This window comes from Anser brachyrhynchus (assembly GCF_964034855.1).
Source record: "Anser brachyrhynchus genome assembly, chromosome: 2".
NCBI lineage: Eukaryota > Metazoa > Chordata > Aves > Anseriformes > Anatidae > Anser > Anser brachyrhynchus.
The window spans coordinates 1,007,319-1,022,234 of record NC_137695.1 but is presented as its reverse complement, the minus strand read 5'-3'; the positions used below and the strand labels follow the sequence as shown (position 1 = coordinate 1,022,234).

The following is a 14,916-nucleotide window of genomic DNA, read 5'->3' as shown; positions in this document are numbered from 1 at the left end:
GAAGGGCAGCCACCCATCCTGCTCACTAATATACAAACATCTTCCTCCTGCTGCTTCAAAAGCCTCACAAGTTATTACTTGTCTCCAATTGCTTCAGTTTGTCTCCTGTGCAAGGCCAGAAGTCAGTACGGTAGGAAGAGTCAGGACAGGAGGAAGAATTTGAGTTGCAGCCCGCATTATTCTGGAGGGTCAGCTCCAAAAGCAAGAATTTCACATATGTACCACAAAGATGCCAGTGTCACACTACTCCTCACCTACCTCCTCCACAGAAAGGCACACAACCATGTGGCTTTAGGGTAAAAGCAAGTCATATCAAGGAAAGCCTCGCACACGCTGGCACTGCTTGTTAAAGCCTTCGGGCTTTGCTAGCCTACTGCCACCAGAGCTGTCCCGACGAGCCGACGGGGCTGAACAGCCGCCACGAGGCTGAAGCCGCTCTCCCAGGTGAGAGCTGGTCCTCGCGAGGCGCTCCCGAAGCAGGGCACCGCACTCAGGGCACCGCGCTGCCAGCCCTGCTCCGCGGCACGCGGTCACAGCAAGGAGCCTCCTGGAACAGGAGGGGAAGAGTCCCATCAAGTCACGCGGCTTTTTATTGCTCAATATTTTTTTTTTTACTTTTTCATTGTTTTAAAATCTCTGCTCTGACATTTTTATCCCTTTAGTCATATCCCAGCAAAGACCAGGGCACCGAGGGATGAATGGAAGCGCCCAACGCCTCGCCATCAGCCGGGAGCGGCCGACCTGCTGCGCCCCACATGTGGCAAGAGCACGGCCCTGCTGCGCCTTCCCACGAGCCCCAGAGCAGGCACGGGCACACCTCAGTGGCTGCTGCATCCACAGTGACTCACGGCTCCTGGAGCGCTCTGGATAACTATATTTTAGTAATTTGTTACCCAACTCTGGTTTGGACTACTAGACTTCTTCCCTTTGAGATAAAAAACTCCTTCTGTCAGTGAGGTAAGATCATCTACACCAACTCGTAATGTGGACTCCTATGAAAATCAAAGTCACTGTGTCGGGTTTTATGTATGCCTTCATGCGCTTCCTTTCGAGAACTTGTTCCCAAAGTGTTGCTTTAGGGAAGGCAGGAGAGGTCATGGAACAGGCCCACTTACTGCTCTGAAAGAGTTTAGAGTTGCTGATGAACCTGAGGAGGCTGGACTTACTCGTTTGCTGTTCTTGCTCTCTGAGATAACATCCTGGGACTCCAGGGCAATCGCATTCAGAGCATCACTTCTCTGGCACGCAGCATTTATGCGGCACAGAGCAGCCCTTGCTTCTTCCACAGATCTCAGGAGGAACTCCAGCGTGCACGAACAATTTTCCTGCCCAGTGAGCCCAAGGTTGCTCACTCAGATTTCAGACTCAGCTGCAGTTTCCCATCTGTTACATCCCCTTTTGGACTTAATTCCTGCTCTCTCTGCTCAGGGTGAAGAGGTACTTTTCACAAAACTCATCTTCTTTCTGTGCAGGGAAGTAACTACGTGCAGCGTGTCCAGAACGAGATGCACGGGAACTACAGGCACGAAGGCTGTAATGCTCTTTATCAGACATTTAACAGCTGAGCAAAGCCAAGACAGGAACTCCTTTTGCTATCTGGCTTTGAAAAGCCTAATTCTGGCCACAGTACTCACGAAGGAAAAAAACTCCGGGCATTTAAGAGATTAATTCCACCACATCCCTGGGAATTAGGCTTAAATTGCTCTGGATTTGTCTAAAATCCTGCAGTGGGTTCTGGAATCTCCCCACGGTGCTGCTGGGGAGGCAGCCGAGTTCCTGCGTTGACCAACGCTACCCAACAGGGCGAAGTCGGAACCGAGGGCAAACCGTCCACGCCGCCCTTCTGGCCAACTCACCGTAATCCCTGGAAGGACGACAAAACAGAAGGAATCCCACCCAAACTCATCCTGAGCGTGTGGAGGAGCCTCCTCGGAACCAAGGGAAAGTCTCTGAAGAAGGACAGGGGAAGGGGGAGCCTCACGTACGAAGGCGGCTCTGCATCAGCCGAGCCCCAGCCAGCCAAAAACCAGAGCCAGGCGGCTCTAGGAGCTGGGCTGAGAAGCAGAGTGACAACTGTAAAAATTAAAATCAGCTCAACAGACCTGTTCCAACCCTGACTTCACTTGCACCCATTCCCCAAAAATGCGGCATGTATCCGTGCCTTCAAAGAGTGTTTTATTACTGTTAATTATACTTAAGCACAGTGAGATAAGAGACTACCAGCCTCCTGAATGATTTCCTTCCTTTGGGCAATTTCATTACTATTAACCACTCAGCAAGATGGGGTAAGACTGTCCAAGTTAGATTGCTACATTATGAGCTGTACGGTTTCCAAGCTGATAAAAAGTCACATTAATAAACTTGCCTTAAGTTACAGCAGGAGAGATGCTCTGCCAGAGCAGCTTCGCTGGGAGTACAAGAATAACTTTCCTATAAGCCCCGGCAGGGATTAGGGCCTCTGAAAGGTGGGGATTAATGGTCTTGGCCGGCCTTCAAAAAAGCCACATGGAAGATGAGTTCATAGATAATAACTGTGAGGGACTTTCAAGTGTCTGGCTGAGCACAGGCCTACAAGCATTGAAATAAGAGCCCTAAAGAAGGCTGGTATGTCATCTCCAGAGCCATAAACGCTTATCTAAGGGAAACGGAGGAGTCTGCCCACCTTCTGCGCAGACTTGTAAGTTTTAGCTAAGAAATAGGTGGTTTTAGAGCTGATTTCAAAAGAAAACAAAGTCATACTTGCGTGCTGGCCTCCGAGGCGTTTCACAGGAGACGGGATTTTCAGAGCCGCACCAGAGCGGCGGCACCAAATAAGGTTTGCTGCATCAATCAGCGCGGGGAGAGCCTCCTGCCTGCTCTTGGCAGAGCACGGAGGGCGAGAAGACAGCGCGGGGCAGGGTACGAAAACCCTGGCTGTTAGCACAGCACTTTCTTTCTTTCTGTGTTGCACATTGACTGCTAAGCCACAAACCAAACAGGCAAGGCGAGCAGCTGTTGCTGTCAGCTGCTTTCCTTTAATAGCACACGCATCAGAAAGGAAAGCAGCTTCGACCTCACGGAAGGCAAAACGCAGAAAATAATGGCTTGGACTTTTCCTACAGAGTCCTTTATCTTGGGAGGGGAAAAAGCAGGCTTATTTCTAATCAGGTCAATCAGCGATTCCCATTTTTATTAGGCATTCTTCCTCCCCCGAGATCATCTTGCTGCCATGGCCTGGGAAAGACGACTCGAACGCACACGGAGGGAAGAGCTTCACTGCAGAAGTTCACCTCAGTCACTCAGTCCTCCCTTCAGCTCCCCTACATTCATCCTGCTCCACATTTCTCTTATATACGCTGTTCCCAGAATAATGAGTCTTGTGCTTACGTGACAATCTTGGCTTTCATTTTAAGACGGTTTCTTCTGTTACCGTACTGCTTTCTTCCCAAGCAACGTGAACGCTGGAGCTACAAACCAAGAGGCGTGAAAGAACTCAAGTCATGCTGTAAGAAGAATGATTTTTCAGGGATCCAGTTCAGATTAATTCTGGCTGTAATAGTGCTGTTCAGGCTCTTGATACTTTCACGAATTCAGTGGTTTGCCTCATGTATATATATGCATCTAAGAGGGTAGCAGGGAAAGTAAAGACCAGAGAAGACAGATATTCTGAAATGAAGTGAAACAAAAAAAGCTCTCAAATAGTAAAATCTGCAACCATTAAATAGCATTTAAATGTTACACTCATATCACGCACGCATCAATAAGTTTACTGTGATAAGTCTTGAAAATTGGGAGTTAAGCTTTCCGTAGAACGGCCGAGGCAGTTCCAGCTTGTGGAAACAGCCTGGCAGAAAGAGGCCAGAGACTCAGCAGCTCTGCTCCCTTATTCCACAAGGGGTATCAAGGGTGAATCGAGCCACAGGTGGCACTGAAAGACCTCACGTCCAGCTGCTGGAGGCCACGTTTCTGTATGCAGGTAGGGGAAGCTACGGTCTGATGCCCACAAGAAAGGCTGGACGCCATCTGCTGCGAGCAAAGCGACCCCTAGAGAAGTGCCCCAACGTCACCAGCTGGTGTTACCCAAAAAGCAAGACAACAGTTGAGCAAGTAGCACCAAACACGACAGGTTGTATATTATAGGAGCTACAGCAGATACAAGTATGAAAACAGAAGCAGTTTGCTTGGCAACTGGGTACACACAGTCACTGCTTCCAGGAACTCCGTTTACACACAAACTTTACTCCTTTACCTATACAGAATAACCCTAGTTATGCTAGTGACTGCATTAGAGCAGCTACTTCACTTTAATTAAACTAAGCACCTCTTGACAGCGTAATTATACAGGATAAGAACCTGTAGATCAGGACACAGAACTGGTAGCTTCCAAATGAAAAGGCTGCCTAGTAAACTATTTTCATCAGTGACAGCTCACCACCAGCTGCATGTTTGAGCCAGATGAGTGAAACAGCAAATCTATTGATGCTTTTTCACGCAAATGACTTGCAAAGAACAAAATATTTGAAAGCTTTCGCTATCGGAAGTTCAAAAGCTCCCGAAGAACGAAACAAACCACACATCTAGGCTAAGAAACAAGTTTTAGCTCTTGTAACTTCTGCAAAACCTCACCACAGAAAGTGGTAGCTTATGGACTCGTCAGGTGCCTTGGCGCACCATGCCCTGCCCTCGGGCTCCTGCGAACTGACAGAGGTGCCCCAAAAGGGATCTGGAAGTAGAACAGACACCTGAACTAGCTGGGAGATAGGGGGTTGCCATTTCGAAACCACAACAAAGCCCTCCGGAACCAGACATTTAAAAAGGAGAAACAAACGCTCTGTTAGTGCCTAGCCCCGGTTTTGGAGCATCAGCCGGCACGGAGCTCTGCAGCCACGCAGGCAGCGCGGCTCGGAGGGAGCCGGGCCCGCTCGCTGAGCACCACCACCCGTCCGCTCTGCCCCCGGCGGGTCCTGCAGCCAGGAACGAGCTGGTCCCTGCACTCACAGGGAGGCTTCTCAGCTGCTCACAAATTCATGGAGAATGAAGTCCCTAGGCAGCGCCAGGGTGGGAGCAGAGCACACCCAGAGGACCGAGAGCCGTGGAGCCCGCTGCTCCTTCTGTGCGCTCTGGGGCAGCCACATCCCTCTGTGTGTTTTTTTCTTACTTTTAAGTAGGGATATTTCTGTCTACACATAAGCGAGGAAGATAAAATCAGAAGTCCTTTTAAACCCAGGTGGAACGTAGCTCAACCCTCCTGGGCACCTCTACCAGAGGAACTGGAGTCTTTGGCTACGAACAGCTCATGAAAGGATTTGCTAGAAGCCTGGAAGTAAATATTGCCTGCGTGCAATCCGAGAGAAGGAGACACTCCTTCTCTTGGAGAAAAATGCAGGTGGAGAGAAGTCAGAGAGAAGTGCTCAGCAAGTCGCTCGGTAGCACGTTACCAGGTACCCAAGATGCAGGCCGAGGCCCAACATGACACACTGCTCGGCTAGAAACGAAGCAAGTACGTTCGCGTCTCCTTTCACAAGGAGGGTTATCAGATTCTTCAATTATAAAAATAGACTGTTGGGAAAGCACTGTGTCATGGTGCACCGACGAACTGAGCAGCAAGGAAAGCAGGAGGTTACGTGCCAGGCCCTTCTGCTTCCTGCGGACTCGCAGCTTATCCCTCCGGAGCGGAGGGAGGCCGGGCCGGCCCTTAAGCTGCTGCTGCTCCCCCCCCAGCACGCCATCTTAATTCTCCCCCGGGCAGGGAAGTACTCCTGCTCTCACGTGATGTTTATTCTTAGCTAAATAAGAATCCCTGGGATCCTCTCGAAGTTCAGTCATGCAGCTGGCCAAGCGCCGTGAGAGCATCACGGAGCTGCTGCGCTCCGGGCCGGGAGCAGCATTAGTGCAGTAGGGGCGTATTAATAGCACAAAGGGTGGCGGGTTACGCAAGGAAGCGCCGCAGGTAAATAACTCACCCCAGAAAGTTGTTACTGCCATACAGAGCTCAGGAGGGACTCTCGGTAAAAAAGCAGCACACGACAGCCTACGGTTTGAGGTCAGTTTAACTCTAACCTTCAAACAGCTCAACCCAATCCCTCCCGAGCTGTAAAAGAACGGGTGTCACTGTTTGAACCTTTCCAGTGTCTTGAGCTAGTTTTAATGACAAAACTCATAATGGCAAAACTCATACCCAGCTAAGAAAGCTACCAGCATCAGCTCCTAGTGACCCACGTTGCTACAAGGAGAACCACGCTGACAAAGCAGCTTTCTACAATAATTGCAAGCCGAGGTCTGGGAGAAAAACATTCAAGTCAGTGAAGGCACTGTTCTGATTTTATTAGTTATTCTTTTAAGAGACTCGCTCAAACATCACAAGCGGATGAACGCAGACTTAGTTCAACTAGAAGGCTGCCCGCACGGTTATCTGGTTACAGGTTTAGGTAAAGTGGAGAAAAACAACAAGATGTTCTGTTAGCCAGTGCTTGCGTCAGGCTGGAGCGCAGGAAAGCTCCTAGAGGGAGCTCCAGCAAGGGGCCTTAGTTTACTTCTCAGTCCTAACACATACATGAGAGTACTCGTGGGTTTTTTTGCTCACACCCTTTGGTTTTTGACATCTGACAGAGCAGCAACAGGGGGAAGAACACTCATTTCTGAAATTCGTTAACGCAGAAGAGTAATTTCCACCTTCCAAAACGTATGCAGGAAGCCACTAGAGGAGGAAGGGAGTAGCTACTGCAGTTCAACCACTATTGTATTTACGTTTCCGTACTCCTGATAACAAATACATTCAACCATGGCTTAAAAACAAGGCATTGGTTGGAAAACAAAAGCTGAGTCTTCAATGAAAGAGATCAATAAAAAGAATTCAGGTCTCCCTGCAATGTTATCAGGTACAGCCTATTAGTTCTGCAGGGAATGATTCACTTCCTTATTGCAGGTACAGCTGCTGCCAGCATCCACAGCATTGTGCCCTTTGACACAGGCAGCTTCCCCTCCAAAAAGAGGGAGATATGGGACCAAACAGCGCGGTATGGTACTGAACAACCCCCTCCTCCGCCTTATTTTTCCTTTTTTAAGGATTAAAATAAAGGGTTCTGCCCACATCTCTGCAGGGAACTCAAGCCATATGTTGGAAGTGATGTATTAGCACTGCCTTCTTCCCAAGGCTTCTCTTTCTTCAAGGGCTAAACCTCGAGTCTGTTCCCAGTATTCTCAAACTAAAAGGCCAGCGCCATCCTCAACCCCTTTTTAAAAGGGTGGATGCCTAATGCAGCAGCCCCTCTTCCAGCAAGCCACAAAATCCTCCTGGAGCACAAGCAGTCAAGCTCCATTTGCTGAAGGAAGCTACTGAAGCTACTTACTCCTACTACAATTATGGCAGCAGCAGCCCCAGTCTAGTTGACTTTTCATCAATAACATTGATCCTGAAGATGTGCTGTTGTGCTGGTTTCCTTCCAGCTGAAGCAGTTGCACAAAAAATAAATTAATCCAGCAGGAAATGCTTAGAAGTAATTTCTCCCCCACCTACACGTGTTACAACACAATAACCAAACGAAATCCTAGGTGCCACGAGAGCCCTAGTCAGTACTTGTAGTTTAGGCAAGATGACCAGGGTGAAACTGTACTTGGTGGAAGTAGCTCCTAACAGAATATGCAGGCAGGATTTGAGCGGAACAGGTTCTCGGTTTTGCTTCGTAAGGAACCCCAGACACTCCTCGGTCGGGTCATCCAACCAGGCCCAACCAACGGGCGGACTCGCACAAACACCTCTCCTTCCTGCCCGCTCTCCCGGGCTCCCCCGAAGGATACTGGGGAGGAAGTTGCCTTTATTCATTTGGGCAGTCAATGAGCGTGGATTAGACGTTCCCGGATAAGTTACTTCAGGAAGCATTTTTAGCTGCTGAATACAGTCTGTGGGAAACACCTGTTTGGTTCCATGTCCTGAAACCACGGAACAACAAATGTTGAAAGGTGCAACTCTGAGTATTGCTGGGGCTCCGCGAGTCAGCTTATGTTGTAGCTTGGGTTTGTGCAGCGGAAAAAAGAAAGGAGGAAAAGGAGACCGTAGCGAACTCACCACCTCAAACAACTTGGGGGCTAACAACACGACCAAGGAAATCCAAGCCTGAGGTCAATTCGAGACACCCCAGGAGCCTGGCAGACATACGGCCACGCCAGTCAAAGCCAAGTGGAAAGTTTGACAGGACACTCAGGGAGGGCAGCGTAGGGCTCTTCCACCCCAGTGTCATCGCTGTGCAGCTGCGCAGAGCACCAGCTCCACTCCGCCTCCAGGGACCTTTTTTGCTCCACTGCGGCCACCACGAAAAGCATGCACAGAACCTGGGCGCCTCCCCTCCCACCCCCTCCATCCCACCCGAAGCGAGACAAGCCATCTCAGCTGGCTTCTTGTCAAACAGCTTTTAGAGAACGACTTGGGGTGGTCTGGCAGGCAGCCACAACACACAGCACAAACAAGTGGCGGTGATGCTGAGCCTGGTTTCAGTCGTGTCATGAACGGACACACGAGCGTTTGCCTGACTGCAGGGACAGGACTTTGCACCTCTCCACCTCTCAGTTAAGTAGGCAAGAAGGAGGCGTTCTCTGTCCCGTGCACATAGCAAGACGTTAGGAGACGTGGGGCTGTTTCAAGACAGTTTTAGTAAATCATATTAAATAGTTGTTGTTAAAACAAGCGGTAATAACTGTATGCATTTTGACTCCTCTGTTCTTTACAGCCAAGTATCGCTGGACCGTACTGGCAGACTGACATTAACAACTTGGTCATTTTGTCTGTGCCCTCTGTTGAATTGGTTTATATTCTAGACTACTTTGAGGTGAAGACAGAAAGAAGTATTAATTAGTGTAGTAAACAGGCAGTAAACTGCTCCCAGGACTTAAAGAAATAGGCAGCATTTGAGAGCAGCCACTGCCACGCTACTCAAACTGCAAAGTAGAATTCATCTGGGTCCCTCAGTCCACATAAATATCAAGAAATTGTAATTCCTTTGCTAAAATGTGTTGTGGAAGCACCTGCCCCTCCTATGTCCTCTGACTGCAGACCTCACAGCAAACTCCAGCCGAAGTTTAGCTTCGTGGTGCCTTCCACAACTGGAGGACAGGACAAGCATCTCAGACGATCTAGTGCTCCAAATTCCTACCAAATCAAATCAGACCTGGTTTCACCTCAGCTGAGATTGCCCAGCTTAATCTTTGTATCAGTAAGAGGTCTACAGAAGGTTTGTGTGACACGTGGAACAAGCTGTCTGCCCTCTGCAGCACAAAGAGCAGGAGGAGAGGTCCAGTGGGCCAGGAAGGCCATGCCTGGAGCCACACACTGCCCGTCTTCAACAGAAGCAGGGCACTGTTAGACGCTAATACTCAAAATGAAGGCAGCAAAATGAACAGTGCGTAAAGCATTTAACAGAAGCTGAAGTTAAATGCATTTCAGACATTTATTCTGCAGAAGCTCAAGTCGAAGAACTCTCCGTATAATGCCTTTTAAAGGCATGCAGACTATCCCGGAGGCCATTTAATACTTGGCTTGTCATAGCCAGGCCTGCCTGCTCCGCCAAGCCTTGCTACTGAGCTTCCGTGGGAGATAAGGAGATTGCTGAACTCTGGATGGTAGCTGTGAGCCCAGAACTGATGAAGCTCGGGGTGTACACGCAGCTGCATCGAGCCCTCACTTCTAATCAAAGGTTTAGTGTTGGATAATTAAAAAAACAGTTCATACCTCAAAAGCAGGTGTTCCCTTTAGCAGGTCCTTCAATCTTCAGAGGCTGCTTATCTGCAAAACACAACACATGCAGAATTAAGAGGAAGCCAATTACCAAGTACTTGTATGTCAGTATTAGGGTGGCTCGAAGATGATTTCTGTCACTCAAAATGAACTCAAACTTGAGAAGTCTTGCTACAGTCCCACAGGAGGCTTTCTTTAACGTTCCCTTCTCAACAGGAATGCTATCCAGCTATGACTATTTCACACCAATGTTTGCTCGAGCTGCCAAGGATATACTGTGAAAATTGTAAGCAACTTTTCCCTTATTATGCAATTTAACAGGTTTTTATAAACGCACCATTAACCTGAAGTGGACGATCCGGACATCCCTCCACTAAGCACAATTTCAGGTGTTTATAGAGTGGCTTAAATGCTCCCAAAGTCACCGGTACAGGGACACACCGCCCAGCCCCCTGTGATTCCTGCGCTGGGTTTTATCTGACTGGAGATGAACAAAGCTAAAGCGGCACCAGCACACCTGTGGCCTGACGCAGCAGTGAAAGGAAGAAGACCTTAAGCTGTATTTTTTTTTTAAATACTACATTCATGATATTTGGATTAATATTTTATGTTTTTCAGGTTGAAGATAGACTATTTGTTGTACGTCTGCCATGACGCCCATGAAGCTGTGCCCACTAGCTATACCAGGGAACCATTTCCTCCTGTTCTGCACGCTGCATCCCAAGTTTTTGTATACTTTATTCTATACCTTGTTCATTAACGTTCCTTTATCGCAAAACAAGCATATCTAAAAACAAAAAAAATGTATTAAAACAATACTCTCACGTTCCCCACGTAGCGCTCAGTGGCCGAGAACACAAACCAAGCTGCAGAGGAAGAGCCAGTTCAGCATTTCGGTACACACGGAGGAACATCCATCCAACCCGTTCCCCACCGCCATGAGTAGCTGAGTCAGCCTCACAACAAAATGGCAGCTCAGGGCCTGTTATTAACGCAGCCGTACAGATACGGCAGCGCCTGTTCCCCTCGCTACAGACGCGTGCTTCCTGTCCCATGGCAGTAAGATGACAGTTTCCAGTTAAATGAAAAACCAGGCCAGTGGAAACACCACCGTTACGGCTTTAGCAAACAGAGACACACTCAGGAGTGAGAAAAACCTTCTGCGAGAGCCCCGTTCCCTTCCGCAGGGCTGGAAGGGAGAGCTCAAAGTTAATTAAGGAATGGAGAAATACCTTGCGTATGATTCAGAGATAAATATTATGGATGGGCTCCTGCTTGTATGGTAACATCGCCGCTCCCCCTCCAACAGGAGGCGGCTCTGCTAATACACACCAGAAGCCCACGTTTTCCTTCCCCACACCACCGCTCGCCGCCCCGTGACAGATCGGAGCATCAGGGACTTGCTCCCCAGCTGCTTCCAGCCGGCGAGCGCCCCGCTCACAGCCGCGGGCAGCAGGCCCTGGCGGTGCTCCGCTAAGAGTTCATCCCACGGCTTTCACGGTAACCCACCAGCTCTCCCACACTACATCTCAACTGCTCTTTGCGTTGAGAATACCAAACTATTTCTTAAGGGGGAAAAAAAAACACAAATATGCAAACCACTCTCTTTTGTGGCAGAACGTTAAAGAAAATGAGAAGTACTTGAGAAACATTAGCTCCTTTCTTATTGCTGGACGTCACAAGTCCGCCTCCAGCCGCACAGCGCTGCACCACGCACGGTTCTGACATCAGTGAAGGGAGGGCAGCCGCAGGCTCTTGGTCTGGGCAAGAGCCTCCTGGTAAAGCTGCATCTGTAGCTGCTCGTCCTACGAGCCCCGAAGGAAAGCATTCGCATGCTACCAAGGTCTTATCAACTATCCGAAGTTGTAAAAAATTGCTTTTCTCCTTACATAGAATGACTTGGGTTGGAAGGAACCTCACAGACCACCCAGTTCCAACCCCCTGCCATGGGCAGGGACCGCTCCCACCAGGCCAGGTTGGTCAAGGCCCCATCCAGCCTGGCCTTGAACACCTCCAGGGATGGGGCATCCACAACCTCTCTGGGCAGCCTGTGCCAGTGCCTCACCACCGTCTGAGTGAAGAATTTCCTCCTAACCTCTAACCTAAACCCTCCCCTCTTGTAGTTTACAGCCATTCCCCCTTGTCCTGCCACCTGACTGAGCAGAGATGCTCTCCATCTTTTTTACAAAAAGGGCGGTGAGGCACTGAGCAGCACCTTGCACTTGTTGAACCTCGTTAGGTTCCCGTGGGCCCACTTCCCCCGTTTGTCCAGGTCCCTCTGGATGGCATCCCTTCCTCCTGCTGTACTGACTGCACTGCTCAGCCTGGTGTCATCTGCAAACTTGCTGAAGGTGCGCTCGATCCCATTGTGTCATCGATAACAATATTGACCAGCACCAGTCCCAGGACAGACCCTGAGGGACACCGCTCGTCACCGGCCTCCACCTGGACACGGAGCCATCGAGCACCACTCCCTGGTCTCTCAAGCCAGCTCCTTACCCACTGAATTGCCCACCCATCACGTCCATCTCCCTCCAATTTGGAGACCAGGATGTCACATGGGACCGTGTTAAAGGCCTTACAGAGGTCCAGGCAGATGACATCGGTCGTTCTTCCCTTGCATGGGATGTCTGTGACCGGCAAGCAGAAATGCTGCTTGTTCCTACCCCAGCTTGACAGCTCTCCTAGAACAGGAGGTGGGACAGCAGAGATCTGCATGTGCTAGACCTCACAGTAGTCTAAGATGCACGCTACCTCATGCCCCCAAAATAAACTGAGACAGACTCCAGCCACTTTTAGAAGTCTTGGTGAATGGGGGGAAAAAATGCAGCATCTATCACGCAGCCAGCAAATACTGACCTGTGCCCATCACCACCCGTAGTCATTTCCCAGTTTAGAGAAACAGAGGGAATTATTTTAATATTAGAGACACCTGTCCATACGTCGCAACCCTCATCCCAAGTCTGCAACCTTCTCCCCAGGAGAGTTTTTACACAAGTGACACCGAAGAGCAATGCAAGACGAGCAGAGCAGCCTCCGCTCCATTTACATCCCACACCACACCCGCTCTTCATTTTTATCTTGCCTGCACTATCAGGGAGCAGGCAGCGCCTGGTATGCATACTGTCCCATCGTGTTTGCTACCCCCTAATAGCCAGTTTCACGTCCTGCACCAGTACTTCTCGTTCCCCAGCTCCGCTGGTTCCCCAGCTCCTCGTACTTCTGTTACTGACCATTTCGATGGCTCCTCTCATCCCGTCCAGTTTGCCACCGATGGATCCTTCACCAGCTGAACTGCCGGTCCCATTAGGAGACCGCGGTACTTTCTGCTTACCTCTCACCTTCTGCTCCCTTCTCGCCTGCGAGTTTACCAGCCCATCCCATCTGTAATTCAGCAGTTATTCTCAGAGTCCCAAAAGCGTACACATACCTCAGGGTAATCACTAACAATTCATTGGTTGTGGCTTCCCCCTTTTACACAATATTAAATAGTTACTACTCCAAGCAGCAACTACTTGCCTCTGCCAGCTGCCAAGGACAGCCCCTTTGAGGATGGAGTAAGCTACCACCTCTCCGGTCCATGAGAGAAGCATGCAACCTTGGTAAGGCACCCAAAAAGACGTGAGAGAAGGAAGAGACTCCCCTCCGTCCACCTCACAAAGCTACCGCAGTTAGACAGTCCCTAGTCCCAGCGATTTCGCACTTTAGGTGCAAACACTGCTCATCTCAGTCTGACTTCATGGTGCGCTGGCAGAGATCAGACCAAACCTGCCCTTACCCTCGGGGTTGTCACTCTGACCCCACCAAAAGGGAAACGCGCTTCAGTGCAGTTAACGTAACAGGAAGAACGCGCTGTTCTTCTGTCAGACGCCCTTACAGGTTCCCTCAACTTCTCCAGATAAGCAGCGCTTTCCACCTTCCCATCCCCAATGCCAGAAGATCCCATTTCTCGGATCCTGCTAGAGAAAGCCCGCAGAGCTTTTGGCTTCCTGTCCTCTCTCACCCTTGGTGCTTTATTTCCACATCTCTAGATCAACAGGCACCTTTAAATAGCTCCGTCTCAGATACGCCTGGTGCACGAAGATCACTTGATATGGAAAGCGAGGAGGGATGACGCACCGCAGCGAGGGCTCCGCATGCAAAGCGGCATTACGCCATCCAGCACCCAGCGTTCAAACGCGGCCTCGGGGACCCCGAGCCTCTGCCGCCACGGTGGCCGTGAAACCCCGAGCTGAAGACATCTCAGACTTCCACCCCAGTCCTTTCCTAGAGGAGAAATACACCACGCAGCAAGTTCACTACAACTGGACACAGGGAGTACTGCTTTCATGGCCACAGGCACCTTGGGGATACACCAGGGTAGGTGCCCAGACACCAAGATCCCCAGAAACAAAGATCCTAAAACACGAGGTTATTCTAGAATACACGGAGGACTTGTTTTCACCACGGTTACCATTGCCAAGTAGTCAATGAATTTTTGATCACCGTCAAATTCCTGCTCCTACGCCTGCATGAGGCACCTCCAGTAACGCTGACAGTATTTAAAGGACTGCTTTTAGACTCGATTCCAGGTGTCTGAGTAGAGCTTCTGCCAAGAGAGAAGGGGAGTGCTGAATGCAGACCCAAGTAGTTCAAAGAGCCTTCAAGACATGAAGATTGACTTCCACTAAACTCTGGAAGTAAATAATCGTCTAAGGAAACATCCACGAGCGGAAGCCAGACGTTTTCCAGAGTCACACGAGACTTGCTACTTGCAGAACGAGCTCGAACTTCCCAAAGGCAGGTAGTAGAGGGAAGAACGAAGATCTTCAGCTGTAAGGAAGCAGATACTCCTTGGCAATATCCGCCTTTAATCCTGATTAAAGAGGACAAGCTTTAACAAATGGCCCTCTGCGAGGATTCAGGCTGACAAAGTCAGGCAGTGAGGTTCACACAATCAGACAGTAAATAAGCAGCTGCACATGGCTTCTTTTATGGCACCACGGATTTTCATATGTCAAGAGCAATTTGACTAAGGGAACAACAAGCAATGATTCAGAAAGTTGGAGGAATGACTCATGGCCTTGTAAATCACCGGTGTGAAGGCCCCGCCAAGGTCTTTCCAGAACGGCCCTGAACCCCAGCGGAGAGGTGAGCTCCTGCAGCCTTGCTTCGGCAGCGCACAGCCAGCCGAGGGGCACGGGGAGGGCGAGGAGCCGTCACCAAGTGCA

At 49.8% G+C, this 14,916-nt stretch overlaps 1 protein-coding gene across 27 annotated transcripts in view; it reads right to left on the bottom strand.

The window, feature by feature from the left end:
* The window catches only part of MAP4 (microtubule associated protein 4), a 156,907-nt gene that overhangs the window by 117,923 nt on the left and 24,068 nt on the right, over window positions 1-14,916 (bottom strand). For 26 of the 27 annotated variants that reach the window (XM_080581398.1, XM_080581400.1, XM_080581407.1 and 23 more), the window contains exon 2: window positions 9,701-9,754. The gene's annotated coding sequence lies outside the window, so the exon portion shown is untranslated. Of the gene's footprint in view, window positions 1-3,366; window positions 3,432-9,700; window positions 9,755-14,916 lie in introns of those variants that run through there. The other variant, XM_080581423.1, reaches the window with a different exon arrangement.